Source organism: Heterodontus francisci, unplaced genomic scaffold (assembly GCF_036365525.1).
Source record: "Heterodontus francisci isolate sHetFra1 unplaced genomic scaffold, sHetFra1.hap1 HAP1_SCAFFOLD_201, whole genome shotgun sequence".
Lineage (NCBI taxonomy): Eukaryota > Metazoa > Chordata > Chondrichthyes > Heterodontiformes > Heterodontidae > Heterodontus > Heterodontus francisci.
This window is the reverse complement of record NW_027141653.1, coordinates 755,450-781,529: the sequence shown is the minus strand read 5'-3', so window position 1 is coordinate 781,529 and position 26,080 is coordinate 755,450.

The following is a 26,080-nucleotide window of genomic DNA, read 5'->3' as shown; positions in this document are numbered from 1 at the left end:
GTGTGTGGGGAATGTGTTTCAGTGTGTGCGGAAGGGGTGTCAGTGTGTGGGGAATGCGTTTCAGTGTTTGGGGAAGGTGTTTCAGTGCGTGGGGAAGGTGTTTCAGTGTGTGGGGAAGGGGTTTCAGTGTGTGGGGAAGGTGTTTCAGTGTGTGGGGAAGGTGTTTCAGTGTGTGGGGAAGGGTTTCAATGTGTGGGGAAGGGGTTTCAGTGTGTGGGGAAGGTGTTTCAGTGTGTGGGGAAGGTATTTCAGTGAGTGGGGAAGGGATTTCAGAGTATGGGAAGGTGTTGCAGTGTGTGGGGAAGGGTTTCAGTGTGTGGGGAAGTGTTTCAGTGTGTGGGGAATGGTTTCAGTGTGTGGGGATGTGTTTCAGTGTGTGGGGAAGGGTTTCAGTGTGTGGAGAAGGGGTTTCACTGTGTGGGGAAGGGTTTAAGTGTGTGGGGAAATGTGTTTCAGTGTGTGGGGAAGTGTTTCAGTGAGTGGGGAAGGGGCTTCAGTGTGGGCGGAAGGGTTTAAGTGTGTGGGGATGTGTTTCAGTGTGTGGGGAAGGGTTTCAGTGTGTGGGGAATGGTTTCAGTGTGTGGGCAAGGTGTTTCAGTGTGTGGGTATGGGTTTCAGTGTGTGGGGAAGGTGTTTCAGTTTGTGTGTATGGGTTTCAGTGTGTGGGGAAGGGTTTCAGTGTGTGGGGAAGGGGTTTCACTGTGTAGGGAATGGGTTTCAGTGTGAGGCGAAGGTGTTTCAGTGTGTGTGGGGATGGGTTTCAGTGTGTGGGGAAGGTGTTTCAGTGTGTGCGGAAGGGGTTTCAGTGTATGGGGAAGGGGTTTCAGTGTGCGGGGAAGGGGGTTCAGTGTATGGGGAATGGGTTTCAGTGTGCGGGGAAGGGGTTTCATTGTGTGGGGACGGTGTTTCAGTGTGTGTGGGGATGGGTTTCAGTGTGTAGAAAGGTGTTTCAGTGTGTGGGGAAGTTGTTTCAGTGTGTGTGGGGATGGGTTTCAGTGTGTCGGGAAGGTGTTTCAGAGTGTGCGGAAGGGGTTTCGGTGTGTGGGGAATGTGTTTCAGTGTGTGGGGAAGGGGTTTCAGTGTGTGGAGAAGGTGTTTCAGTGTGTGGGGAAGGTGTTTCAGTGGGTGGGGAAGGGTTTCAATGTGTGGGGAAGATATTTCAGTGAGTGGGGAAGAAATTTCAGTGCGTGGGGAAGGTGTTTCAGTGTGTGGGGAAGGGGTTTCAGTGTGTGGGGAAGGTGTTTCAGTGTGTGGGGAAGGTGTTTCAGTGTGTGGGGAAGGGTTTCAATGTGTGGGGAAGGGGTTTCAGTGTGTGGGGAAGGTGTTTCAGTGTGTGGGGAAGGTATTTCAGTGAGTGGGGAAGGGATTTCAGTGTATGGGAAGGTGTTTCAGTGTGTGGGGAAGGGTTTCAGTGTGTGAGGAAGTGTTTCAGTGTGTGGGGAAGGGTTTCAGTGTGTGGGGATGTGTTTCAGTGTGTGGGGAAGGGTTTCAGTGTGTGGAGAAGGGGTTTCACTGTGTGGGGAAGGGTTTAAGTGTGTGGGGAAATGTGTTTTAGTGTGTGGGGAAGTGTTTCAGTGAGTGGGGAAGGGGCTTCAGTGTGTGGGGAAGGGTTTAAGTGTGTGGGGATGTGTTTCAGTGTGTGGGGAAGGGTTTCAGTGTGTGGGGAATGGTTTCAGTGTTTGGGCAAGGTGTTTCAGTGTGTGGGTATGGGTTTCAGTGTGTGGGGAAGGTGTTTCATTTTGTGTGTATGGGTTTCAGTGTGTGGGGAAGGGTTTCAGTGTGTGGGGAAGGGGTTTCACTGTGTAGGGAATGGGTTTCAGTGTGAGGCGAAGGTGTTTCAGTGTGTGTGGGGATGGGTTTCAGTGTGTGTGGAAGGAGTTTCAGCGTGTGGGTAAGGGGTTTCAGCGTGTGGGGAAGGTTTTCAGTGTGCGGGGAAGGGGTTTCAGTGTGCGGGGAAGGGGTTTCAGTGTGTGTGAGGGGATTCAGTGTGTGGGGAAGTGGTTTCAATCGGCGGGGAAGGGGTAACAGTGTGTGTGGAAGGGGTTTCAGTGCGTGGGGAAGGGGTTTCAGTTTGTGTGGAAGAGTTTTCAGTGTGTGTGGAAGGGGTTTCAGTGTGTGGGGATGGGTTTCAGTGCGCGTGGAAGTAGTTTCAGCGTGTGGGGAAGAGGTTTCAGTGTGTGGGGAAGAGGTTTCAGTGTGTGTGGAAGAGGTTTCAGTGCGTGGGGAAGGAGTTTCAGTGTGTGGGGAAGAGGTTTCAGTGCGTGGGGAAGGAGTTTCAGTGTGTGGGGAAGAGGTTTCAGTGTGTGGGGAAGAGGTTTCAGTGTGTGGGGAAGAGGTTTCAGTGCGTGGGGAAGGAGTTTCAGTGTGTGGGGAAGAGGTTTCAGTCTGTGGGGAACAGGTTTCAGTTTTTGAGGAAGAGGTTTCAGTCTGCGTGGAAGAGGTTTCAGTGCGTGGGGATGAGGTTTCAGTGTGTGGGGAAGGGGTTTCAGTGTGTGGGGATGGGTTTCAGTCTGAGGGGAAGAGCTTTCAGTGTGTGTGGAAGAGGTTTCAGCGTGTGGGGAAGGGTTTCAGTGTGCGGGGAAGGGGTTTCAGTGTGCGGGGAAGGGATTTCAGTGTGTGTGGAAGCGGTTTCAGTGTGTGGGGAAGGGGATTCAGTGTGCGGGCAAGCGGTTACAGTTTGTGGGGAAGGGTTTCAGTTTGTGGTGATGGGTTTCAGCGTGTGGGGAAGGGGTTTCAGGGTGTGGGGATGGGTTTCAGTGTGTGGGGAAGGGGTTTCAGTGTATGGGGAAGAGGTTTAAGAGTGGGCGGAAGATGTTTTAAGTGTGTGGGGAAGGGGTTTCAGAGCGTGGGGAAGTGGTTTCAGTGTGTGGGGAAGAGGTTTCAATGTGTGGGGAAGAGGTTTCAGAGTGTGGGGAAGGGGTTTCTGTCTGTGGGGATGTGGTTTCAGTGTGTGGGGAAGAGGTTTGAATGTGTGGGGAAGTGGTTTCAGTGTGTGGGGAAGGGGTTTCTGTCTGTGGGGATGTGGTTTCAGTGTGTGGGGAAGAGGTTTGAATGTGTGGGGAAGTGGTTTCAGTGTGTGGGGAAGGGGTTTCTGTCTGTGGGGATGTGGTTTCAGTGTGTGGGGAAGGGGTTGCAGTGTGTGGGGAAGGGGTTTCAGTGAGTGGGGACGGGGTTTCAGTGTGTGGGGATGGGTTTCAATGTGTGGGGATGGGTTTCAGTGTATGGGGAAGGTGTTTCAGTGTGTGGGGAAGGGTTTCAGTGCGTGGAGAAGGGGTTTCAGTGTGTGGGGAAGGTGTTTCAGTGTGTGGGGAAGGTGTTTCAGTGTGTGGGGAAGGGTTTTCAGTTTGTGGGGAAGGGTTTCAGTGTGTGGGGATGTGTTTCAGTGTGTGGGGAAGGCTTTCAGTGTGTGGGGAAGCGTTTCAGTGTGTGGGGAAGGTGTTTCAGTGTGTGGGGATGGGGTTTCAGTGTGTGGGGAAGGAGTTTCAGCGTGTGGGTAAGGGGTTTCAGCGTGTGGGGAAATTTTTCAGTGTGCGGGGAAGGGGTTTCAGTGTGCGGGGAAGGGGTTTCCGTGTGTGTGAGGGGATTCAGTGTGTGGGGAAGTGGTTTCAATGTGCGGGGAAGGGGTAACAGTGTGTGTGGAAGGGGTTTCAGTGCGTGGGGAAGGGGTTTCAGTTTGTGTGGAAGAGGTTTCAGTGTGTGTGGAAGGGGTTTCAGTGTGTGGGGATGGGTTTCAGTGCGCGTGGAAGAGGTTTCAGTGCGTGGGGAAGGAGTTTCAGTGTGTGGGGAAGAGGTTTCAGTGTGTGGGGAAGAGGTTTCAGTGTGTGTGGAAGAGGTTTCAGTGCGTGGGGAAGGAGTTTCAGTGTGTGGGGAAGAGGTTTCAGTCTGTGGGGAACAGGTTTCAGTTTTTGAGGAAGAGGTTTCAGTATGTGTGGAAGAGGTTTCAGTGCGTGGGGATGAGGTTTCAGTGTGTGGGGAAGGGGTTTCAGTGTGTGGGGATGGGTTTCAGTCTGAGGGGAAGAGCTTTCAGTGTGTGGGGAAGAGGTTTCAGCGTGTGGGGAAGGGTTTCAGTGTGCGGGGAAGGGGTTTCAGTGTGCGGGGAAGGGATTTCAGTGTGTCTGGAAGAGGTTTCAGTGTGTGGGGAAGGGGATTCAGTGTGCGGGCAAGGGGTTACAGTTTGTGGGGAAGGGTTTCAGTTTGTGGTGATGGGTTTCAGCGTGTGGGGAAGGGGTTTCAGGGTGTGGGGATGGGTTACAGTGTGTGGGGAAGGGGTTTCAGTGTATGGGGAAGAGGTTTAAGAGTGGGCGGAAGATGTTTTAAGTGTGTGGGGAAGGGGTTTCAGAGCGTGGGGAAGTGGTTTCAGTGTGTGGGGAAGAGGTTTCAATGTGTGGGGAAGAGGTTTCAATGTGTGGGGAAGAGGTTTCAGGGTGTGGGGAAGGGGTTTCTGTCTGTGGGGATGTGGTTTCAGTGTGTGGGGAAGAGGTTTGAATGTGTGGGGAAGTGGTTTCAGTGTGTGGGGAAGGGGTTTCTGTCTGTGGGGATGTGGTTTCAGTGTGTGGGGAAGAGGTTTGAATGTGTGGGGAAGGTGTTTCAGTGTGTGGGGAAGGTATTTCAGTGAGTGGGGAAGGGATTTCAGTGTATGGGAAGGTGTTTCAGTGTGTGGGGAAGGGTTTCAGTGTGTGGGGAAGTGTTTCAGTGTGTGGGGAAGGGTTTCAGTGTGTGGGGATGTGTTTCAGTGTGTGGGGAAGGGTTTCAGTGTGTGGAGAAGGGGTTTCACTGTGTGGGGAAGGGTTTAAATGTGTGGGGAAATGTGTTTCAGTGTGTGGGGAAGTGTTTCAGTGAGTGGGGATGGGGCTTCAGTGTGTGGGGAAGGGTTTAGGTGTGTGGGGATGTGTTTCAGTGTGTGGGGAAGGGTTTCAGTGTGTGGGGAATGGTTTCAGTGTGTGGGCAAGGTGTTTCAGTTTGTGTGTATGGGTTTCAGTGTGTGGGGAAAGGTTTCAGTGTGTGGGGAAGGGGTTTCACTGTGTAGGGAATGGGTTTCAGTGTAAGGCGAAGGTGTTTCAGTGTGTGTGGGGATGGGTTTCAGTGTGTGGGGAAGGTGTTTCAGTGTGTGCGGAAGGGGTTTCACTGTATGGGGAAGGGGTTTCAGTGTGCGGGGAAGGGGGTTCAGTGTATGGGGAATGGGATTCAGTGTGCGGGGAAGGGGTTTCATTGTGTGGGGACGGTGTTTCAGTGTGTGTGGGGATGGGTTTCAGTGTGTGGGGAAGGTGTTTCAGAGTGTGCGGAAGGGGTTTCAGTGTGTGGGGAAGGTGTTTCAGTGTGTGGGGAAGGGGTTTCAGAGTGTGGAGAAGGTGTTTCAGTGTGTGGGGATGGTGTTTCAGTGTGTGGGGAAGGGTTTCAATGTGTGGGGAAGGTGTTTCAGTGTGTGGGGAATGTGTTTCAGTGTGTGGGGAAGATATTTCAGTGAGTGGGGAAGAAATTTCAGTGCGTGGGGAAGGTGTTTCAGTGTGTGGGGAAGGGGTTTCAGTGTGTGGGGAAGGTGTTTCAGTGTGTGGGGAAGGTGTTTCAGTGTGTGGGGAAGGGTTTCAATGTGTGGGGAAGGGGTTTCAGTGTGTGGGGAAGGTGTTTCAGTGTGTGGGGAAGGTATTTCAGTGAGTGGGGAAGGGATTTCAGTGTATGGGAAGGTGTTTCAGTGTGTGGGGAAGGGTTTCAGTGTGTGGGGAAGTGTTTCAGTGTGTGGGGAAGGGTTTCAGTGTGTGGGGATGTGTTTCAGTGTGTGGGGAAGGGTTTCAGTGTGTGGAGAAGGGGTTTCACTGTGTGGGGAAGGGTTTAAGTGTGTGGGGAAATGTGTTTCAGTGTGTGGGGAAGTGTTTCAGTGAGTGGGGAAGGTGCTTCAGTGTGTGGGGAAGGGTTTAAGTGTGTGGGGATGTGTTTCAGTGTGTGGGGAAGGGTTTCAGTGTGTGGGGAATGGTTTCAGTGTGTGGGCAAGGTGTTTCAGTGTGTGGGTATGGGTTTCAGTGTGTGGGGAAGGTGTTTCATTTTGTGTGTATGGGTTTCAGTGTGTGGGGAAGGGTTTCAGTGTGTGGGGAAGGGGTTTCACTGTGTAGGGAATGGGTTTCAGTGTGAGGCGAAGGTGTTTCAGTGTGTGTGGGGATGGGTTTCAGTGTGTGTGGAAGGAGTTTCAGCGTGTGGGTAAGGGGTTTCAGCGTGTGGGGAAATTTTTCAGTGTGCGGGGAAGGGGTTTCAGTGTGCGGGGAAGGGGTTTCCGTGTGTGTGAGGGGATTCAGTGTGTGGGGAAGTGGTTTCAATGTGCGGGGAAGGGGTAACAGTGTGTGTGGAAGGGGTTTCAGTGCGTGGGGAAGGGGTTTCAGTTTGTGAGGAAGAGGTTTCAGTGTGTGTGGAAGGGGTTTCAGTGTGTGGGGATGGGTTTCAGTGCGCGTGGAAGAGGTTTCAGTGCGTGGGGAAGGAGTTTCAGTGTGTGGGGAAGAGGTTTCAGTGTGTGGGGAAGAGGTTTCAGTGTGTGTGGAAGAGGTTTCAGTGCGTGGGGAAGGAGTTTCAGTGTGTGGGGAAGAGGTTTCAGTCTGTGGGGAACAGGTTTCCGTTTTTGAGGAAGAGGTTTCAGTATGTGTGGAAGAGGTTTCAGTGCGTGGGGATGAGGTTTCAGTGTGTGGGGAAGGGGTTTCAGTGTGTGGGGATGGGTTTCAGTCTGAGGGGAAGAGCTTTCAGTGTGTGGGGAAGAGGTTTCAGCGTGTGGGGAAGGGTTTCAGTGTGCGGGGAAGGGGTTTCAGTGTGCGGGGAAGGGATTTCAGTGTGTGTGGAAGCGGTTTCAGTGTGTGGGGAAGGGGAATCAGTGTGCGGGCAAGGGGTTACAGTTTGTGGGGAAGGGTTTCAGTTTGTGGTGATGGGTTTCAGCGTGTGGGGAAGGGGTTTCAGGGTGTGGGGATGGGTTTCAGTGTGTGGGGAAGGGGTTTCAGTGTATGGGGAAGAGGTTTAAGAGTGGGCGGAAGATGTTTTAAGTGTGTGGGGAAGGGGTTTCAGAGCGTGGGGAAGTGGTTTCAGTGTGTGGGGAAGAGGTTTCAATGTGTGGGGAAGAGGTTTCAATGTGTGGGGAAGAGGTTTCAGAGTGTGGGGAAGGGGTTTCTGTCTGTGGGGATGTGGTTTCAGTGTGTGGGGAAGAGGTTTGAATGTGTGGGGAAGTGGTTTCAGTGTGTGGGGAAGGGGTTTCTGTCTGTGGGGATGTGGTTTCAGTGTGTGGGGAAGAGGTTTGAATGTGTGGGGAAGTGGTTTCAGTGTGTGGGGAAGGGGTTTCTGTCTGTGGGGATGTGCTTTCAGTGTGTGGGGAAGGGGTTGCAGTGTGTGGGGAAGAGGTTTCAGTGTGTGGGGAAGAGGTTTCAGTGTGTGGGGAAGGGTTTCAGCCTGTGGCGAAGAGGTTTCAGTGTGTGGGAAGAGGTTTCAGTGTGTGGGGAAGGATTTCAGTGTGTGGGGATGTGTTTCAGTGTGTGGGGATGGGATTCAGTGTGTGGGGAAGGGGTTTCAGTGTGTGGGGAAGAGGTTTCAGTGTGTGGGGATGGGTTTCAGTGTGTGGGGAAGGGGTTTCAGTGTGTGGGGATTGGTTTCAATGTCTGGTGAAGGGTTTACAGTCTGTGCGGAAGAGGTTTCATTGAGTGGGGAGGAAGTTTCAGTCTGTGGGGAAGGAGTTTCAGTGTGTGGATAAGGGGTTTCAGTATGTGGGTAACGGGTTTCAGCATGTGGGGAAGGTTTTCAGTGTGTGGGGAAGGGGTTTCAGTGTGCGGGGAAGGGGTTACAGGGTGTGTGGAAGGGTGTCAGTGTGTGGGGATGTGTTTTAGTGTGTGGGGAAGTGTTTCAGTGTGTGGGGAAGGGGTTTCAGTGAGTTGGGAAGGGGTTTCACTGTGTGGGGATGGGTTTCAATGAGTGGGGATGGGTTTCAGTGTATGGGGAAGGTGTTTCAGTGTGTGGGGAAGGGTTTCAGTGCGTGGAGAAGGGGTTTCAGTGTGTGGGGAAGGTGTTTCAGTGTGTGGGGAAGGTGTTTCAGTGTGTGGGGAAGGGTTTTCAGTTTGTGGGGAAGGGTTTCAGTGTGTGGGGATGTGTTTCAGTGTGTGGGGAAGGCTTTCAGTGTGTGGGGAAAGGTTTCAGTGTGTGGGGAAGGTGTTTCAGTGTGTGGGGATGGGGTTTCAGTGTGTGGGGATGGGTTTCAGTGTGTGGGGAAGGGGTTTCAGTGTGTGGGGAAGGGTTTCAGTGTGTGGGGAATGTGTTTCAGTGTGTGCGGAAGGGGTGTCAGTGTGTGGGGAATGCGTTTCAGTGTTTGGGGAAGGTGTTTCAGTGCGTGGGGAAGGTGTTTCAGTGTGTGGGGAAGGGGTTTCAGTGTGTGGGGAAGGTGTTTCAGTGTGTGGGGAAGGTGTTTCAGTGTGTGGGGAAGGTGTTTCAGTGTGTGGGGAAGGGGTTTCAGTGTGTGGGGAAGGTGTTTCAGTGTGTGGGGAAGGTATTTCAGTGAGTGGGGAAGGGATTTCAGTGTATGGGAAGGTGTTTCAGTGTGTGGGGAAGGGTTTCAGTGTGTGGGGAAGTGTTTCAGTGTGCGGGGAAGGGTTTCAGTGTGTGGGGATTTGTTTCAGTGTGTGGGGAAGGGTTTCAGTGTGTGGAGAAGGGGTTTCACTGTGTGGGGAAGGGTTTAAGTGTGTGGGGAAATGTGTTTCAGTGTGTGGGGATGTGTTTCAGTGAGTGGGGAAGGGGCTTCAGTGTGTGGGGAAGGGTTTAAGTGTGTGGGGATGTGTTTCAGTGTGTGGGGAAGGGTTTCAGTGTGTGGGGAATGGTTTCAGTGTGTGGGCAAGGTGTTTCAGTGTGTGGGTATGGGTTTCAGTGTGTGGGGAAGGTGTTTCAGTTTGTGTGTATGGGTTTCAGTGTGTGGGGAAGGGTTTCAGTGTGTGGGGAAGGGGTTTCACTGTGTAGGGAATGGGTTTCAGTGTGAGGCGAAGGTGTTTCAGTGTGTGTGGGGATGGGTTTCAGTGTGTGTGGGGATGGGTTTCAGTGTGTGGGGAAGGTGTTTCAGTGTGTGCGGAAGGGGTTTCAGTGTATGGGGAAGGGGTTTCAGTGTGCGGGGAAGGGGGTTCAGTGTATGGGGAATGGGTTTCAGTGTGCGGGGAAGGGGTTTCATTGTGTGGGGACGGTGTTTCAGTGTGTGTGGGGATGGGTTTCAGTGTGTAGGGAAGGTGTTTCAGTGTGTGGGGAAGTTGTTTCAGTGTGTGTGGGGATGGGTTTCAGTGTGTGGGGAAGGTGTTTCAGAGTGTGCGGAAGGGGTTTCAGTGTGTGGGGAAGGTGTTTCAGTGTGTGGAGAAGGTGTTTCAGTGTGTGGGGAAGGTGTTTCAGTGTGTGGGGAAGGGTTTCAATGTGTGGGGAAGGTGTTTCAGTGTGTGGGGAATGTGTTTCAGTGTGTGGGGAAGATATTTCAGTGAGTGGGGAAGAAATTTCAGTGCATGGGGAAGGTGTCTCTGTGTGTGGGGAAGGCTTTCAGTTTGTGGGGAAGTGTTTCAGTGTGTGGGGAAGGGTTTCAGTGTGTGGGGATGTGTTTCCGTGTGTGGGGAAGTGTTTCAGTGTGTGGGGAAGGGGTTTCAGTGTTTGGGTGAGGGGTTTCAGTGTGTGGGGATGGGTTTCAATGTGTGGGGATGGGTTTCAGTGTATGGGGAAGGTGTTTCAGTGTGTGGGGAAGGGGTTTCAGTGTGTGGGGAAGGTGTTTAAGTTTGTGGGGAAGGTGTTTCAGTGTGTGGGGAAGGGTTTCAATGAGTGGGGAAGGGGTTTCAGTGTGTGGGGAATGTGTTTCAGTCTGTGGGGAAGATATTTCAGTGTATGGGGAAGGGATTTCAGTGTATGGGGAAGGTGTTTCTGTGTGTGGGGAAGGGTTTCAGTGAATGGGGAAGAAGTTTCAGTGTGTGAGGAAGGGTTTCAGAGTGTGGGGATGTGTTTCAGTGTGTGGGGAACTGTTTCAGTGTGTGGGGAAGGAGTTTCAGTGTGTGGGGAAGGTGTTTCAGTGTGTGGGGAAGGGTTTCAGTGTGCGGGGAATGTGTTTCAGTGTGTGCGGAAGGGGTGTCAGTGTGTGGGGAATGCGTTTCAGTGTGTGGGAAAGGTGTTTTAGTGTGTGGGGAAGGTGTTTCAGTGTGTGGGGAAGGCGTTTCAGTGTGTGGGGAAGGTGTTTCAGTGTGTGGGGAAGGTGTTTCAGTGTGTGGGGAATGGTTTCAATGTGTGGGGAAGTGGTTTCAGTATGTGGGGAAGGTGTTTCAGTGTGTGGGGAAGGTATTTCAGTGAGTGGGGTAGGGATTTCAGTGTATGGGAAGGTGTTTCAGTGTGTGGGGAAGGGTTTCAGTGTGTGGGGAAGTGTTTCAGTGTGTGGGGAAGGGTTTCAGTGTGTGGGTATGTGTTTCAGTGTGTGGGCAAGGTGTTTCAGTGTGTGGGTATGGGTTTCAGTGTGTGGGGAAGGTGTTTCAGTTTGTGTGTATGGGTTTCAGTGTGTGGGGAAGGGTTTCAGTGTGTGGGGAAGGGGTTTCACTGTGTAGGGAATGGGTTTCAGTGTGAGGCGAAGGTGTTTCAGTGTGTGTGGGGATGGGTTTCAGTGTGTGGGGAAGGTGTTTCAGTGTGTGCGGAAGGGGTTTCAGTGTATGGGGAAGGGGTTTCAGTGTGCGGGGAAGGGGGTTCAGTGTATGGGGAATGGGTTTCAGTGTGCGGGGAAGGGGTTTCATTGTGTGGGGACGGTGTTTCAGTGTGTGTGGGGATGGGTTTCAGTGTGTAGGGAAGGTGTTTCAGTGTGTGGGGAAGTTGTTTCAGTGTGTGTGGGGATGGGTTTCAGTGTGTGGGGAAGGTGTTTCAGAGTGTGCGGAAGGGGTTTCAGTGTGTGGGGAAGGTGTTTCAGTGTGTGGGGAAGGGGTTTCAGTGTGTGGAGAAGGTGTTTCAGTGTGTGGGGAAGGTGTTTCAGTGTGTGGGGAAGGGTTTCAATGTGTGGGGAAGGTGTTTCAGTGTGTGGGGAATGTGTTTCAGTGTGTGGGGAAGATATTTCAGTGAGTGGGGAAGAAATTTCAGTGCATGGGGAAGGTGTCTCTGTGTGTGGGGAAGGGTTTCAGTGTGTGGGGAAGTGTTTCAGTGTGTGGGGAAGGGTTTCAGTGTGTGGGGATGTGTTTCCGTGTGTGGGGAAGTGTTTCAGTGTGTGGGGAAGGGGTTTCAGTGATTGGGTGAGGGGTTTCAGTGTGTGGGGATGGGTTTCAATGTGTGGGGATGGGTTTCAGTGTATGGGGAAGGTGTTTCAGTGTGTGGGGAAGGGGTTTCAGTGTGTGGGGAAGGTGTTTAAGTTTGTGGGGAAGGTGTTTCAGTGTGTGGGGAAGGGTTTCAATGAGTGGGGAAGGGGTTTCAGTGTGTGGGGAATGTGTTTCAGTCTGTGGGGAAGATATTTCAGTGTATGGGGAAGGGATTTCAGTGTATGGGGAAGGTGTTTCTGTGTGTGGGGAAGGGTTTCAGTGTGTGGGGAAGAAGTTTCAGTGTGTGAGGAAGGGTTTCAGTGTGTGGGGATGTGTTTCAGTGTGTGGGGAACTGTTTCAGTGTGTGGGGAAGGAGTTTCAGTGTGTGGGGAAGGTGTTTCAGTGTGTGGGGAAGGGTTTCAGTGTGCGGGGAATGTGTTTCAGTGTGTGCGGAAGGGGTGTCAGTGTGTGGGGATGTGTTTTAGTGTGTGGGGAAGTGTTTCAGTGTGTGGGGAAGGGGTTTCAGTGAGTTGGGAAGGGGTTTCACTGTGTGGGGATGGGTTTCAATGAGTGGGGATGGGTTTCAGTGTATGGGGAAGGTGTTTCAGTGTGTGGGGAAGGGTTTCAGTGCGTGGAGAAGGGGTTTCAGTGTGTGGGGAAGGTGTTTCAGTGTGTGGGGAAGGTGTTTCAGTGTGTGGGGAAGGGTTTTCAGTTTGTGGGGAAGGGTTTCAGTGTGTGGGGATGTGTTTCAGTGTGTGGGGAAGGCTTTCAGTGTGTGGGGAAAGGTTTCAGTGTGTGGGGAAGGTGTTTCAGTGTGTGGGGATGGGGTTTCAGTGTGTGGGGATGGGTTTCAGTGTGTGGGGAAGGGGTTTCAGTGTGTGGGGAAGGGTTTCAGTGTGTGGGGAATGTGTTTCAGTGTGTGCGGAAGGGGTGTCAGTGTGTGGGGAATGCGTTTCAGTGTTTGGGGAAGGTGTTTCAGTGCGTGGGGAAGGTGTTTCAGTGTGTGGGGAAGGGGTTTCAGTGTGTGGGGAAGGTGTTTCAGTGTGTGGGGAAGGTGTTTCAGTGTGTGGGGAAGGTGTTTCAGTGTGTGGGGAAGGGGTTTCAGTGTGTGGGGAAGGTGTTTCAGTGTGTGGGGAAGGTATTTCAGTGAGTGGGGAAGGGATTTCAGTGTATGGGAAGGTGTTTCAGTGTGTGGGGAAGGGTTTCAGTGTGTGGGGAAGTGTTTCAGTGTGCGGGGAAGGGTTTCAGTGTGTGGGGATTTGTTTCAGTGTGTGGGGAAGGGTTTCAGTGTGTGGAGAAGGGGTTTCACTGTGTGGGGAAGGGTTTAAGTGTGTGGGGAAATGTGTTTCAGTGTGTGGGGATGTGTTTCAGTGAGTGGGGAAGGGGCTTCAGTGTGTGGGGAAGGGTTTAAGTGTGTGGGGATGTGTTTCAGTGTGTGGGGAAGGGTTTCAGTGTGTGGGGAATGGTTTCAGTGTGTGGGCAAGGTGTTTCAGTGTGTGGGTATGGGTTTCAGTGTGTGGGGAAGGTGTTTCAGTTTGTGTGTATGGGTTTCAGTGTGTGGGGAAGGGTTTCAGTGTGTGGGGAAGGGGTTTCACTGTGTAGGGAATGGGTTTCAGTGTGAGGCGAAGGTGTTTCAGTGTGTGTGGGGATGGGTTTCAGTGTGTGTGGGGATGGGTTTCAGTGTGTGGGGAAGGTGTTTCAGTGTGTGCGGAAGGGGTTTCAGTGTATGGGGAAGGGGTTTCAGTGTGCGGGGAAGGGGGTTCAGTGTATGGGGAATGGGTTTCAGTGTGCGGGGAAGGGGTTTCATTGTGTGGGGACGGTGTTTCAGTGTGTGTGGGGATGGGTTTCAGTGTGTAGGGAAGGTGTTTCAGTGTGTGGGGAAGTTGTTTCAGTGTGTGTGGGGATGGGTTTCAGTGTGTGGGGAAGGTGTTTCAGAGTGTGCGGAAGGGGTTTCAGTGTGTGGGGAAGGTGTTTCAGTGTGTGGAGAAGGTGTTTCAGTGTGTGGGGAAGGTGTTTCAGTGTGTGGGGAAGGGTTTCAATGTGTGGGGAAGGTGTTTCAGTGTGTGGGGAATGTGTTTCAGTGTGTGGGGAAGATATTTCAGTGAGTGGGGAAGAAATTTCAGTGCATGGGGAAGGTGTCTCTGTGTGTGGGGAAGGCTTTCAGTTTGTGGGGAAGTGTTTCAGTGTGTGGGGAAGGGTTTCAGTGTGTGGGGATGTGTTTCCGTGTGTGGGGAAGTGTTTCAGTGTGTGGGGAAGGGGTTTCAGTGTTTGGGTGAGGGGTTTCAGTGTGTGGGGATGGGTTTCAATGTGTGGGGATGGGTTTCAGTGTATGGGGAAGGTGTTTCAGTGTGTGGGGAAGGGGTTTCAGTGTGTGGGGAAGGTGTTTAAGTTTGTGGGGAAGGTGTTTCAGTGTGTGGGGAAGGGTTTCAATGAGTGGGGAAGGGGTTTCAGTGTGTGGGGAATGTGTTTCAGTCTGTGGGGAAGATATTTCAGTGTATGGGGAAGGGATTTCAGTGTATGGGGAAGGTGTTTCTGTGTGTGGGGAAGGGTTTCAGTGAATGGGGAAGAAGTTTCAGTGTGTGAGGAAGGGTTTCAGAGTGTGGGGATGTGTTTCAGTGTGTGGGGAACTGTTTCAGTGTGTGGGGAAGGAGTTTCAGTGTGTGGGGAAGGTGTTTCAGTGTGTGGGGAAGGGTTTCAGTGTGCGGGGAATGTGTTTCAGTGTGTGCGGAAGGGGTGTCAGTGTGTGGGGAATGCGTTTCAGTGTGTGGGAAAGGTGTTTTAGTGTGTGGGGAAGGTGTTTCAGTGTGTGGGGAAGGCGTTTCAGTGTGTGGGGAAGGTGTTTCAGTGTGTGGGGAAGGTGTTTCAGTGTGTGGGGAATGGTTTCAATGTGTGGGGAAGTGGTTTCAGTATGTGGGGAAGGTGTTTCAGTGTGTGGGGAAGGTATTTCAGTGAGTGGGGTAGGGATTTCAGTGTATGGGAAGGTGTTTCAGTGTGTGGGGAAGGGTTTCAGTGTGTGGGGAAGTGTTTCAGTGTGTGGGGAAGGGTTTCAGTGTGTGGGTATGTGTTTCAGTGTGTGGGCAAGGTGTTTCAGTGTGTGGGTATGGGTTTCAGTGTGTGGGGAAGGTGTTTCAGTTTGTGTGTATGGGTTTCAGTGTGTGGGGAAGGGTTTCAGTGTGTGGGGAAGGGGTTTCACTGTGTAGGGAATGGGTTTCAGTGTGAGGCGAAGGTGTTTCAGTGTGTGTGGGGATGGGTTTCAGTGTGTGGGGAAGGTGTTTCAGTGTGTGCGGAAGGGGTTTCAGTGTATGGGGAAGGGGTTTCAGTGTGCGGGGAAGGGGGTTCAGTGTATGGGGAATGGGTTTCAGTGTGCGGGGAAGGGGTTTCATTGTGTGGGGACGGTGTTTCAGTGTGTGTGGGGATGGGTTTCAGTGTGTAGGGAAGGTGTTTCAGTGTGTGGGGAAGTTGTTTCAGTGTGTGTGGGGATGGGTTTCAGTGTGTGGGGAAGGTGTTTCAGAGTGTGCGGAAGGGGTTTCAGTGTGTGGGGAAGGTGTTTCAGTGTGTGGGGAAGGGGTTTCAGTGTGTGGAGAAGGTGTTTCAGTGTGTGGGGAAGGTGTTTCAGTGTGTGGGGAAGGGTTTCAATGTGTGGGGAAGGTGTTTCAGTGTGTGGGGAATGTGTTTCAGTGTGTGGGGAAGATATTTCAGTGAGTGGGGAAGAAATTTCAGTGCATGGGGAAGGTGTCTCTGTGTGTGGGGAAGGGTTTCAGTGTGTGGGGAAGTGTTTCAGTGTGTGGGGAAGGGTTTCAGTGTGTGGGGATGTGTTTCCGTGTGTGGGGAAGTGTTTCAGTGTGTGGGGAAGGGGTTTCAGTGATTGGGTGAGGGGTTTCAGTGTGTGGGGATGGGTTTCAATGTGTGGGGATGGGTTTCAGTGTATGGGGAAGGTGTTTCAGTGTGTGGGGAAGGGGTTTCAGTGTGTGGGGAAGGTGTTTAAGTTTGTGGGGAAGGTGTTTCAGTGTGTGGGGAAGGGTTTCAATGAGTGGGGAAGGGGTTTCAGTGTGTGGGGAATGTGTTTCAGTCTGTGGGGAAGATATTTCAGTGTATGGGGAAGGGATTTCAGTGTATGGGGAAGGTGTTTCTGTGTGTGGGGAAGGGTTTCAGTGTGTGGGGAAGAAGTTTCAGTGTGTGAGGAAGGGTTTCAGTGTGTGGGGATGTGTTTCAGTGTGTGGGGAACTGTTTCAGTGTGTGGGGAAGGAGTTTCAGTGTGTGGGGAAGGTGTTTCAGTGTGTGGGGAAGGGTTTCAGTGTGCGGGGAATGTGTTTCAGTGTGTGCGGAAGGGGTGTCAGTGTGTGGGGAATGCGTTTCAGTGTGTGGGAAAGGTGTTTTAGTGTGTGGGGAAGGTGTTTCAGTGTGTGGGGAAGGCGTTTCAGTGTGTGGGGAAGGTGTTTCAGTGTGTGGGGAAGGTGTTTCAGTGTGTGGGGAATGGTTTCAATGTGTGGGGAAGTGGTTTCAGTATGTGGGGAAGGTGTTTCAGTGTGTGGGGAAGGTATTTCAGTGAGTGGGGTAGGGATTTCAGTGTATGGGAAGGTGTTTCAGTGTGTGGGGAAGGGTTTCAGTGTGTGGGGAAGTGTTTCAGTGTGTGGGGAAGGGTTTCAGTGTGTGGGTATGTGTTTCAGTGTGTGGGGAAGGGTTTCAGTGTGTGGGGAAGGTGTTTCAGTGTGTGGGGAAGGTGTTTCAGTGTGTGGAGAAGGGTTTAAGAGTTTGGGGATGTGTTTCAGTGTGTGGGGAAGGGTTTCAGTGTGTGGGGAAGGGTTTCAGTGTGTGGGGAAGGTTTTCAGTGTGTGGGGAAGGGGTTTCAGTGTGTGGGGAAGTGGTTTCAGTGTGTAGGGAATAGGTTTCAGTTTGTGGCGAAGGTGTTTCAGTGTGTGGGGAAGTGTTTCATTGTGTGGGGAAGTGTTTCAGTGAGTGGGGAAGGGGTTTCAGTGTGTGGGGAAGGGTTTAAGTGTGTGGGGATGTGTTTCAGTGTATGGGGAAGTGTTTCAGTGTGTGGGGAATGGTTTCAGTGTGTGGACAAGGTGTTTCAGTGTGTGGGTATGGGTTTCAGTGTGTGGGGATGGTGTTTCAGTTTGTGGGTATGGGTTTCAGTGTGTGGGGATGTGTTTCATTGTGTGGGGAAGTGTTTCAGTGAGTGAGGAAGGGGTTTCAGTGTGTGGGGAAGGGTTTAAGTGTGTGGGGATGTGTTTCAGTGTGTGGGGAAGGGTTTCAGTGTGTGGGGAATGATTTCAGTGTTTGGGCAAGGTGTTTCAGTGTGTGGGTATGGGTTTCAGTGTGTGGGGAAGGTGTTTCAGTTTGTGGGTATGGGTTTCAGTGTGTGGGGATGTGTTTCATTGTGTGGGGAAGTGTTTCAGTGAGTGAGGAAGGGGTTTCAGTGTGTGGGGAAGGGTTTAAGTGTGTGGGGATGTGTTTCAGTGTGTGGGGAAGGGTTTCAGTGTGTGGGGATGGGTTTCAGTGTGTGGGGAAGGGTTTCAGTATGATGCGAAGGTGTTTCCGTGTGTGTGGGGATGGGTTACAGTGTGTGGGGAAGGTGTTTCAGTGTGTGCAGAACGGGTTTCAGTGTATGGGGAAGGGGTTTCAGTGTGCGGGGAAGGGGGTTCAGTGTATGGGGAATGGGTTTCAGTGTGCGGGGAAGGGGTTTCATTGTGTGGGGACGGTGTTTCAGTGTGTGTGGGGATGGGTTTCAGTGTGTAGGGAAGGTGTTTCAGTGTGTGGGGAAGTTGTTTCAGTGTGTGTGGGGATGGGTTTCAGTGTGTGGGGAAGGTGTTTCAGAGTGTGCGGAAGGGGTTTCAGTGTGTGGGGAAGGTGTTTCAGTGTGTGGGGAAGGGGTTTCAGTGTGTGGAGAAGGTGTTTCAGTGTGTGGGGAAGGTGTTTCAGTGTGTGGGGAAGGGTTTCAATGTGTGGGGAAGGTGTTTCAGTGTGTGGGGAATGTGTTTCAGTGTGTGGGGAAGATATTTCAGTGAGTGGGGAAGAAATTTCAGTGCATGGGGAAGGTGTCTCTGTGTGTGGGGAAGTCTTTCAGTTTGTGGGGAAGTGTTTCAGTGTGTGGGGAAGGGTTTCAGTGTGTGGGGATGTGTTTCCGTGTGTGGGGAAGTGTTTCAGTGTGTGGGGAAGGGGTTTCAGTGTTTGGGTGAGGGGTTTCAGTGTGTGGGGATGGGTTTCAATGTGTGGGGATGGGTTTCAGTGTATGGGGAAGGTGTTTCAGTGTGTGGGGAAGGGGTTTCAGTGTGTGGGGAAGGTGTTTAAGTTTGTGGGGAAGGTGTTTCAGTGTGTGGGGAAGGGTTTCAATGAGTGGGGAAGGGGTTTCAGTGTGTGGGGAATGTGTTTCAGTCTGTGGGGAAGATATTTCAGTGTATGGGGAAGGGATTTCAGTGTATGGGGAAGGTGTTTCTGTGTGTGGGGAAGGGTTTCAGTGAGTGGGGAAGAAGTTTCAGTGTGTGAGGAAGGGTTTCAGAGTGTGGGGATGTGTTTCAGTGTGTGGGGAACTGTTTCAGTGTGTGGGGAAGGAGTTTCAGTGTGTGGGGAAGGTGTTTCAGTGTGTGGGGAAGGGTTTCAGTGTGCGGGGAATGTGTTTCAGTGTGTGCGGAAGGGGTGTCAGTGTGTGGGGAATGCGTTTCAGTGTGTGGGAAAGGTGTTTTAGTGTGTGGGGAAGGTGTTTCAGTGTGTGGGGAAGGCGTTTCAGTGTGTGGGGAAGGTGTTTCAGTGTGTGGGGAAGGTGTTTCAGTGTGTGGGGAATGGTTTCAATGTGTGGGGAAGTGGTTTCAGTATGTGGGGAAGGTGTTTCAGTGTGTGGGGAAGGTATTTCAGTGAGTGGGGTAGGGATTTCAGTGTATGGGAAGGTGTTTCAGTGTGTGGGGAAGGGTTTCAGTGTGTGGGGAAGTGTTTCAGTGTGTGGGGAAGGGTTTCAGTGTGTGGGTATGTGTTTCAGTGTGTGGGCAAGGTGTTTCAGTGTGTGGGTATGGGTTTCAGTGTGTGGGGAAGGTGTTTCAGTTTGTGTGTATGGGTTTCAGTGTGTGGGGAAGGGTTTCAGTGTGTGGGGAAGGGGTTTCACTGTGTAGGGAATGGGTTTCAGTGTGAGGCGAAGGTGTTTCAGTGTGTGTGGGGATGGGTTTCAGTGTGTGGGGAAGGTGTTTCAGTGTGTGCGGAAGGGGTTTCAGTGTATGGGGAAGGGGTTTCAGTGTGCGGGGAAGGGGGTTCAGTGTATGGGGAATGGGTTTCAGTGTGCGGGGAAGGGGTTTCATTGTGTGGGGACGGTGTTTCAGTGTGTGTGGGGATGGGTTTCAGTGTGTAGGGAAGGTGTTTCAGTGTGTGGGGAAGTTGTTTCAGTGTGTGTGGGGATGGGTTTCAGTGTGTGGGGAAGGTGTTTCAGAGTGTGCGGAAGGGGTTTCAGTGTGTGGGGAAGGTGTTTCAGTGTGTGGGGAAGGGGTTTCAGTGTGTGGAGAAGGTGTTTCAGTGTGGGGGAAGGTGTTTCAGTGTGTGGGGAAGGGTTTCAATGTGTGGGGAAGGTGTTTCAGTGTGTGGGGAATGTGTTTCAGTGTGTGGGGAAGATATTTCAGTGAGTGGGGAAGAAATTTCAGTGCATGGGGAAGGTGTCTCTGTGTGTGGGGAAGGGTTTCAGTGTGTGGGGAAGTGTTTCAGTGTGTGGGGAAGGGTTTCAGTGTGTGGGGATGTGTTTCCGTGTGTGGGGAAGTGTTTCAGTGTGTGGGGAAGGGGTTTCAGTGATTGGGTGAGGGGTTTCAGTGTGTGGGGATGGGTTTCAATGTGTGGGGATGGGTTTCAGTGTATGGGGAAGGTGTTTCAGTGTGTGGGGAAGGGGTTTCAGTGTGTGGGGAAGGTGTTTAAGTTTGTGGGGAAGGTGTTTCAGTGTGTGGGGAAGGGTTTCAATGAGTGGGGAAGGGGTTTCAGTGTGTGGGGAATGTGTTTCAGTCTGTGGGGAAGATATTTCAGTGTATGGGGAAGGGATTTCAGTGTATGGGGAAGGTGTTTCTGTGTGTGGGGAAGGGTTTCAGTGTGTGGGGAAGAAGTTTCAGTGTGTGAGGAAGGGTTTCAGTGTGTGGGGATGTGTTTCAGTGTGTGGGGAACTGTTTCAGTGTGTGGGGAAGGAGTTTCAGTGTGTGGGGAAGGTGTTTCAGTGTGTGGGGAAGGGTTTCAGTGTGCGGGGAATGTGTTTCAGTGTGTGCGGAAGGGGTGTCAGTGTGTGGGGAATGCGTTTCAGTGTGTGGGAAAGGTGTTTTAGTGTGTGGGGAAGGTGTTTCAGTGTGTGGGGAAGGCGTTTCAGTGTGTGGGGAAGGTGTTTCAGTGTGTGGGGAAGGTGTTTCAGTGTGTGGGGAATGGTTTCAATGTGTGGGGAAGTGGTTTCAGTATGTGGGGAAGGTGTTTCAGTGTGTGGGGAAGGTATTTCAGTGAGTGGGGTAGGGATTTCAGTGTATGGGAAGGTGTTTCAGTGTGTGGGGAAGGGTTTCAGTGTGTGGGGAAGGGTTTCAGTGTGTGGGTATGTGTTTCAGTGTGTGGGGAAGGGTTTCAGTGTGTGGGGAAGGTGTTTCAGTGTGTGGGGAAGGTGTTTCAGTGTGTGGAGAAGGGTTTAAGAGTTTGGGGATGTGTTTCAGTGTGTGGGGAAGGGTTTCAGTGTGTGGGGAAGGGTTTCAGTGTGTGGGGAAGGTTTTCAGTGTGTGGGGAAGGGGTTTCAGTGTGTGGGGAAGTGGTTTCAGTGTGTAGGGAATAGGTTTCAGTTTGTGGCGAAGGTGTTTCAGTGTGTGGGGAAGTGTTTCATTGTGTGGGGAAGTGTTTCAGTGAGTGGGGAAGGGGTTTCAGTGTGTGGGGAAGGGTTTAAGTGTGTGGGGATGTGTTTCAGTGTATGGGGAAGTGTTTCAGTGTGTGGGGAATGGTTTCAGTGTGTGGACAAGGTGTTTCAGTGTGTGGGTATGGGTTTCAGTGTGTGGGGATGGTGTTTCAGTTTGTGGGTATGGGTTTCAGTGTGTGGGGAAGTGTTTCAGTGAGTGAGGAAGGGGTTTCAGTGTGTGGGGAAGGGTTTAAGTGTGTGGGGATGTGTTTCAGTGTGTGGGGAAGGGTTTCAGTGTGTGGGGAATGATTTCAGTGTTTGGGCAAGGTGTTTCAGTGTGTGGGTATGGGTTTCAGTGTGTGGGGAAGGTGTTTCAGTTTGTGGGTATGGGTTTCAGTGTGTGGGGATGTGTTTCATTGTGTGGGGAAGTGTTTCAGTGAGTGAGGAAGGGGTTTCAGTGTGTGGGGAAGGGTTTAAGTGTGTGGGGATGTGTTTCAGTGTGTGGGGAAGGGTTTCAGTGTGTGGGGATGGGTTTCAGTGTGTGGGGAAGGGTTTCAGTATGATGCGAAGGTGTTTCCGTGTGTGTGGGGATGGGTTACAGTGTGTGGGGAAGGTGTTTCAGTGTGTGCAGAACGGGTTTCAGTGTATGGGGAAGGGGTTTCAGTGTGCGGGGAAGGGGGTTCAGTGTATGGGGAATGGGTTTCAGTGTGCGGGGAAGGGGTTTCATTGTGTGGGGACGGTGTTTCAGAGTGTGTGGGGATGGGTTTCAGTGTGTGGGGAAGGTGTTTCAGTGTGTGGGGAAGTTGTTTCAGTGTGTGTGGGGATGGGTTTCAGTGGTGGGGAAGGTGTTTCAGAGTGTGCGGAAGGGGTTTCAGTGTGTGGGGAAGGTGTGTCAGTGTGTGGGGAAGGGGTTTCAGTGTGTGGAGAAGGTGTTTCAGTGTGTGGGGAAGGTGTTTCAGTGTGTGGGGAAGGGTTTCAATGTGTGGGGAAGGTGTTTCAGTGTGTGGGGAATGTGTTTCAGTTTGTGGGGAAGGGTTTCAGTGTGTGGGGAAGTGTTTCAGTTTGTGGGGATGTGTTTCCGTGTGTGGGGAAGTGTTTCAGTGTGTGGGGAAGGGTTTTCAGTGAGTGGGTAAGGGGTTTCAGTGTGTGGGGATGGGTTTCAATGTGTGGGGAAGTCTTTCAGTTTGTGGGGATGTGTTTCCGTGTGTGGGGAAGTGTTTCAGTGTGTGGGGAAGAGGTTTCAGTGAGTGGGTAAGGGGTTTCAGTGTGTGGGGATGGGTTTCAATGTGTGGGGATGGGTTTCAGTGTATGGGGAAGGTGTTTCAGTGTGTGGGGAAGGGGTTTTAGTGTGTGGGGAAGGTGTTTCAGTGTGTTGGGAAGGTGTTTCAGTGTGTGGGGAAGGGTTTCAATGTGTGGGGAAGGGGATTCAGTGTGTGGGGAATGTGTTTCAGTCTGTGGGGAAGATATTTCAGTGAGTGGGGAAGGGATTTCAGTGTATGGGGAAGGTGTTTCCGTGTGTGGGGAAGGGTTTCAGTGTGTGGGGAAGAAGTGTCAGTGTGTGAGGAAGGGTGTCAGTGTGTGGGGATGTGTTTCAGTGTGTGGGGAACTGTTTCAGTGTGTGGGGAAGGGGTTTCAGTGAGTGGGGAAGGGGTTTCAGTGTGTGGGGATGGGTTTCAATGTGTGGGGATGGGGTTTCAGTGTGTGTTTATGGGGTTACAGATTGTGGGGAAGGGATTTCAGTGTGTGGGGATGGGTTTCAGTGTGCGGGGAAGATGTTTAATTGTGTGGGGAAGAGGTTTCAGTGTGTGGGGACGTGGTTTCAGTCTGTGGGGTAGGGGTTTCAGTGTGTGGGGAAGACGTTTCAGTGTGTGGGGAAGGGGTTTCAGTGTGTGGGAAAGGGGTTTCAGTGTGGGGAAGAGGTTTCAGTGTGTGGGGATGGGTTTCAGTATCTGGGGACGGGGTTTCAGTGTGTGGGGAAGATGTTTCAGTGTGTGGGGAAGGTGTTTCAGTATGTGGGGAAGAAGTTTCAGTATGTGGGGAAGAAGTTTCAGTATGTGGGGAAGAGTTTCAGTCTGTATGGAAAGGTTTCAGTGTGTTTGGAAGAGGTTTCAGTGTGTGGGATGGGTTTCAGTGTGTGGGGAAGGGGTTTCAGTCTGTGGGGATGTGTTTCAGTGTGTGTGGAAGGTGTTTCAGTGTGTGGGGAAAGGGTTTCAGTGTGTGGGGAAGGTGTTTCAGTGTGTGGGGATGTATTTCTGTGTTTGGGATGTGTTTCAGTGTGTGGGGAAGGGTTTCAGTGTGTGGCGAAGGTGTTTCAGTGTGTGGGGAATGGTTTACATTGTTTGGGGATGTTTCAGTGTGTGGGGAATGTGTTTCAGTGTGTGGGGAATGTGTTTCAGTGTGGGGGGAAGGGGTTTCAGTGTGTGCAGAAGGGGTTTCAGTTTGTGGGGATGGGGTTTCAGTGTGTGGGGATGTGTTTCAGTGTGTGGGGAAGGGGTTTCAGTGTGTGGGGAACGGGTTTCAGTGTGTGGGGATGGGGTTTCAGTGTTTGGGGAAGGGGTATCAGTGTGTGGGGAAGATGTTTCAGTTTGTGGGGAATGTATTTCAGTTTGTGGGGAAGGTGTTTCAATGTGTGGGGAAGTAAATTCAGTGTGTGGGGAAGGTGATTCAGTGTGTGGGGAATTTATTTCAGTGTGTGGGGAAAGGGTTTCTGTGTGTGGGGAAGGTTTTTCAGTCTGTGGGGATGTGTTTCAGTGTGTGGGGATGTGTTGCAGTGTGTGGGGACGGTTTTTCAGTGTGTGGGGAATGTATTTCAGTGTGTGGGGAAGGGATTTCAGTGTGTGGGGAAGGTGTTTCTATGTGTGGGGAAGGTGTTTCAGTGTGTGGGGTAGGGGTTTCAATGTGTGGGGAATGGGTTTCAGTGTGTGGGGAATGGGTTTCAGTGTGTGGGGATGTGTTTCAGTGTGTGGGGAACTGTTTCAGTGTGTGGGGAAGGGGTTTCAGTGAGTGGGGAAGGGGTTTCAGTGTGTGGGGATGGGTTTCAATGTGTGGGGATGGGGTTTCAGTGTGTGGTTAAGGGGTTACAGATTGTGGGGAAGGGATTTCAGTGTGTGGGGATGGGTTTCAGTGTGCGGGGAAGGGGTTTCAGTGTGTGGGGAAGAGGTTTCAGTGTGTAGATAAGGGGTTTCAGTGTGTGGGGAAGATGTTTAATTGTGTGGGGAAGAGGTTTCAGTGTGTGGGGACGTGGTTTCAGTCTGTGGGGTAGGGGTTTCAGTGTGTGGGGAAGACGTTTCAGTGTGTGGGGAAGGGGTTTCAGTGTGTGGGGAAGGGGTTTCAGTGTGGGGAAGAGGTTGCAGTGTGTGGGGAAGAGGTTTCAGTGTGTGGGGATGGGTTTCAGTGTCTGGGGACGGGGTTTCAGTGTGTGGGGAAGATGTTTCAGTGTGTGGGGAAGGTGTTTCAGTGTGTGGGGAAGAAGTTTCAGTGTGTGGGGAAGGGTTTCAGTCTGTATGGAAAGGTTTCAGTGTGTTTGGAAGAGGTTTCAGTGTGTGGGATGGGTTTCAGTGTGTGGGGAAGGGGTTTCAGTCTGTGGGGATGTGTTTCAGTGTGTGTGGAAGGTGTTTCAGTGTGTGGGGAAAGGGTTTCAGTGTGTGGGGAAGGTGTTTCAGTGTGTGGGGATGTATTTCAGTGTTTGGGATGTGTTGCAGTGTGTGGGGAAGGGTTTCAGTGTGTGGGGAAGGTGTTTCAGTGTGTCGGGAATGGTTTACATTGTGTGGGGATGTTTCAGTGTGTGGGGAATGTGTTTCAGTGTGTGGGGAATGTGTTTCAGTGTGGGGGGAAGGGGTTTCAGTGTGTGGGGAAGGGGTTTCAGTTTGTGGGGATGGGGTTTCAGTGTGTGGGGATGTGTTTCAGTGTGTGGGGAACGGGTTTCAGTGTGTGGGGAAGGGGTTTCAGTGTTTGGGGAAGGGGTTTCAGTGTGCGGGGAAGGGATTTCACTGTGTGGGCACGTTGTTTCAGTGTGAGTGGGGATGGGTTTCAGTGTGTGGGGAAGGTATTTCAGTGTGTGGGGAAGGTGTTTCAGTGTGTGTGGGGATGGGTTTCAGCGTGTGCGGAAGGGGTTTCAGTGTTTGGGGAAGGGGTTTCAGTGTGTGCAGAAGGGGTTTCAGTGTGTGGGGAATGGGTATCAGTGTGTGGGGAAGATGTTTCAGTTTGTGGGGAATGTATTTCAGTTTGTGGGGAAGGTGTTTCAATGTGTGGGGAAGGGAATTCAGTGTGTGGGGAAGGTGATTCAGTGTGTGTGCGGAATTTATTGCAGTGTGTGGGGAAAGGGTTTCAGTGTGTGTGGAAGGTTTTTCAGTCTGTGGGGATGTGTTTCAGTGTGTGGGGATGTGTTGCAGTGTGTGGGGAAGGTTTTTCAGTGTGTGGGGAAGGTATTTCAGTGTGTGGGGAAGGGAGTTCAGTGTGTGGGGAAGGTGTTTCAGTGTGTGGGGAAGGTGTTTCAGTGTGTGGGGTAGGGGTTTCAATGTGTGGGGAATGGGTTTCAGTGTGTGGGGAATGGGTTTCAGTGTGTGGGGTAGATGTTTCAGTCTGTGGGGATGTGTTTCAGTGTGTGGGGATGTGTTGCAGTGTGTGGGGAAGGTTTTTCAGTGTGTGGGGAAGGTATTTCAGTGTGTGGGGAATGGGTTTCAGTGTGTGGGGAAGATGTTTCAGTTTGTGGGGAAGGTATTTCAATGTGTGGGGAAGGGAGTTCAGTGCGTGGGGAAGGTGTTTCAGTGTGTGGGGAATGTGTTTCAGTGTGTGGGGATGTTTTTCACTGTGTGGGGATGTGTTTCAGTGTGTGGGGAAGGGTTTCAGTGTGTCGGGAAGGTGTTTCAGTGTGTGGGGAATGGTTTTCATTGTGTGGGGATGTTTCAGTGTGTGGGGAATGTGTTTCAGTGTGTGGGGAATGTGTTTCAGTGTGGGGGAAGGGGTTTCAGTGTGTGGTGAAGGGGTTTCATTTTGTGGGGATGGGGTTTCAGTGTGTGGGGATGTGTTTCAGTGAGTGGGGAAGGGGTTTCAGTGTGTGGGAAACGGGTTTCAGTGTGTGGGGAAGGGGTTTCATTGTTTGGGGAAGGGGTTTCAGTGTGCGGGGAAGGGGTTTCAGTGTGTGGGGAAGGGGTTTCAGTGTGAGTGGGGATGGGTTTCAGTGTGTGGGGAAGGTGTTTCAGTGTGTGTGGAAGGTGTTGCAGTGTGTGCGGGGATGGGTTTCAGCGTGTGCGGAAGGGGTTTCAGTGTTTGGGGAAGGGGTTTCAGTGTGTGCGGAAGGGGTTTCAGTGTGTGGGGAATGGGTATCAGTGTGTGGGGAAGATGTTTCAGTTTGTGGGGAATGTATTTCAGTTTGTGGGGAAGGTGTTTCAATGTGTGGGGAAGGGAATTCAGTGTGTGGGGAAGGTGATTCAGTGTGTGGGGAATTTATTTCAGTGTGTGGGGAAATGGTTTCAGTATGTGGGGAAGGTGTTTCAGTCTGTGGGGATGTGTTTCAGTTTGTGGGGATGTGTTGCAGTGTGTGGGGAAGGTTTTTCAGTGTGTGGGGAAGGTATATCAGTGTGTGGGGAATCGATTTCAGTGTGTGGGGAAGGTGTTTCAGTGTGTGGGGAAGGTGTTTCAGTGTGTGGGGTAGGGGTTTCAATGTGTGGGGAATGGGTTTCAGTGTGTGGGGATGGGTGTTCAGTGCGTGGGGAAGGTGTTTCAGAGTGTGGGGAATGTGTTTCAGTGTGTGGGGATGTGTTTCACTATGTGGGGATGTGTTTCAGTGTGTGGGGAAGGCATTCAGTGTGTGGGGAAGGTGTTTCAGTGTGTGGGGATGGGTTTCAGTGTGTCAGGATTGGTTTCAGTGTGTGGGGATGGGTTTCAGTGTCTGGGGAAGGTGTTTCAGAGTGTGGGGAAGGGTTTCAGTGTGTGGGGATGTGTTTCAGTTTGTGGGGAAGGGGTTTCAGTGTGTGGGTAACGGGTATCAATGTGGGGGGAAGGTGTTTCACTGTGTGCTGTGAAG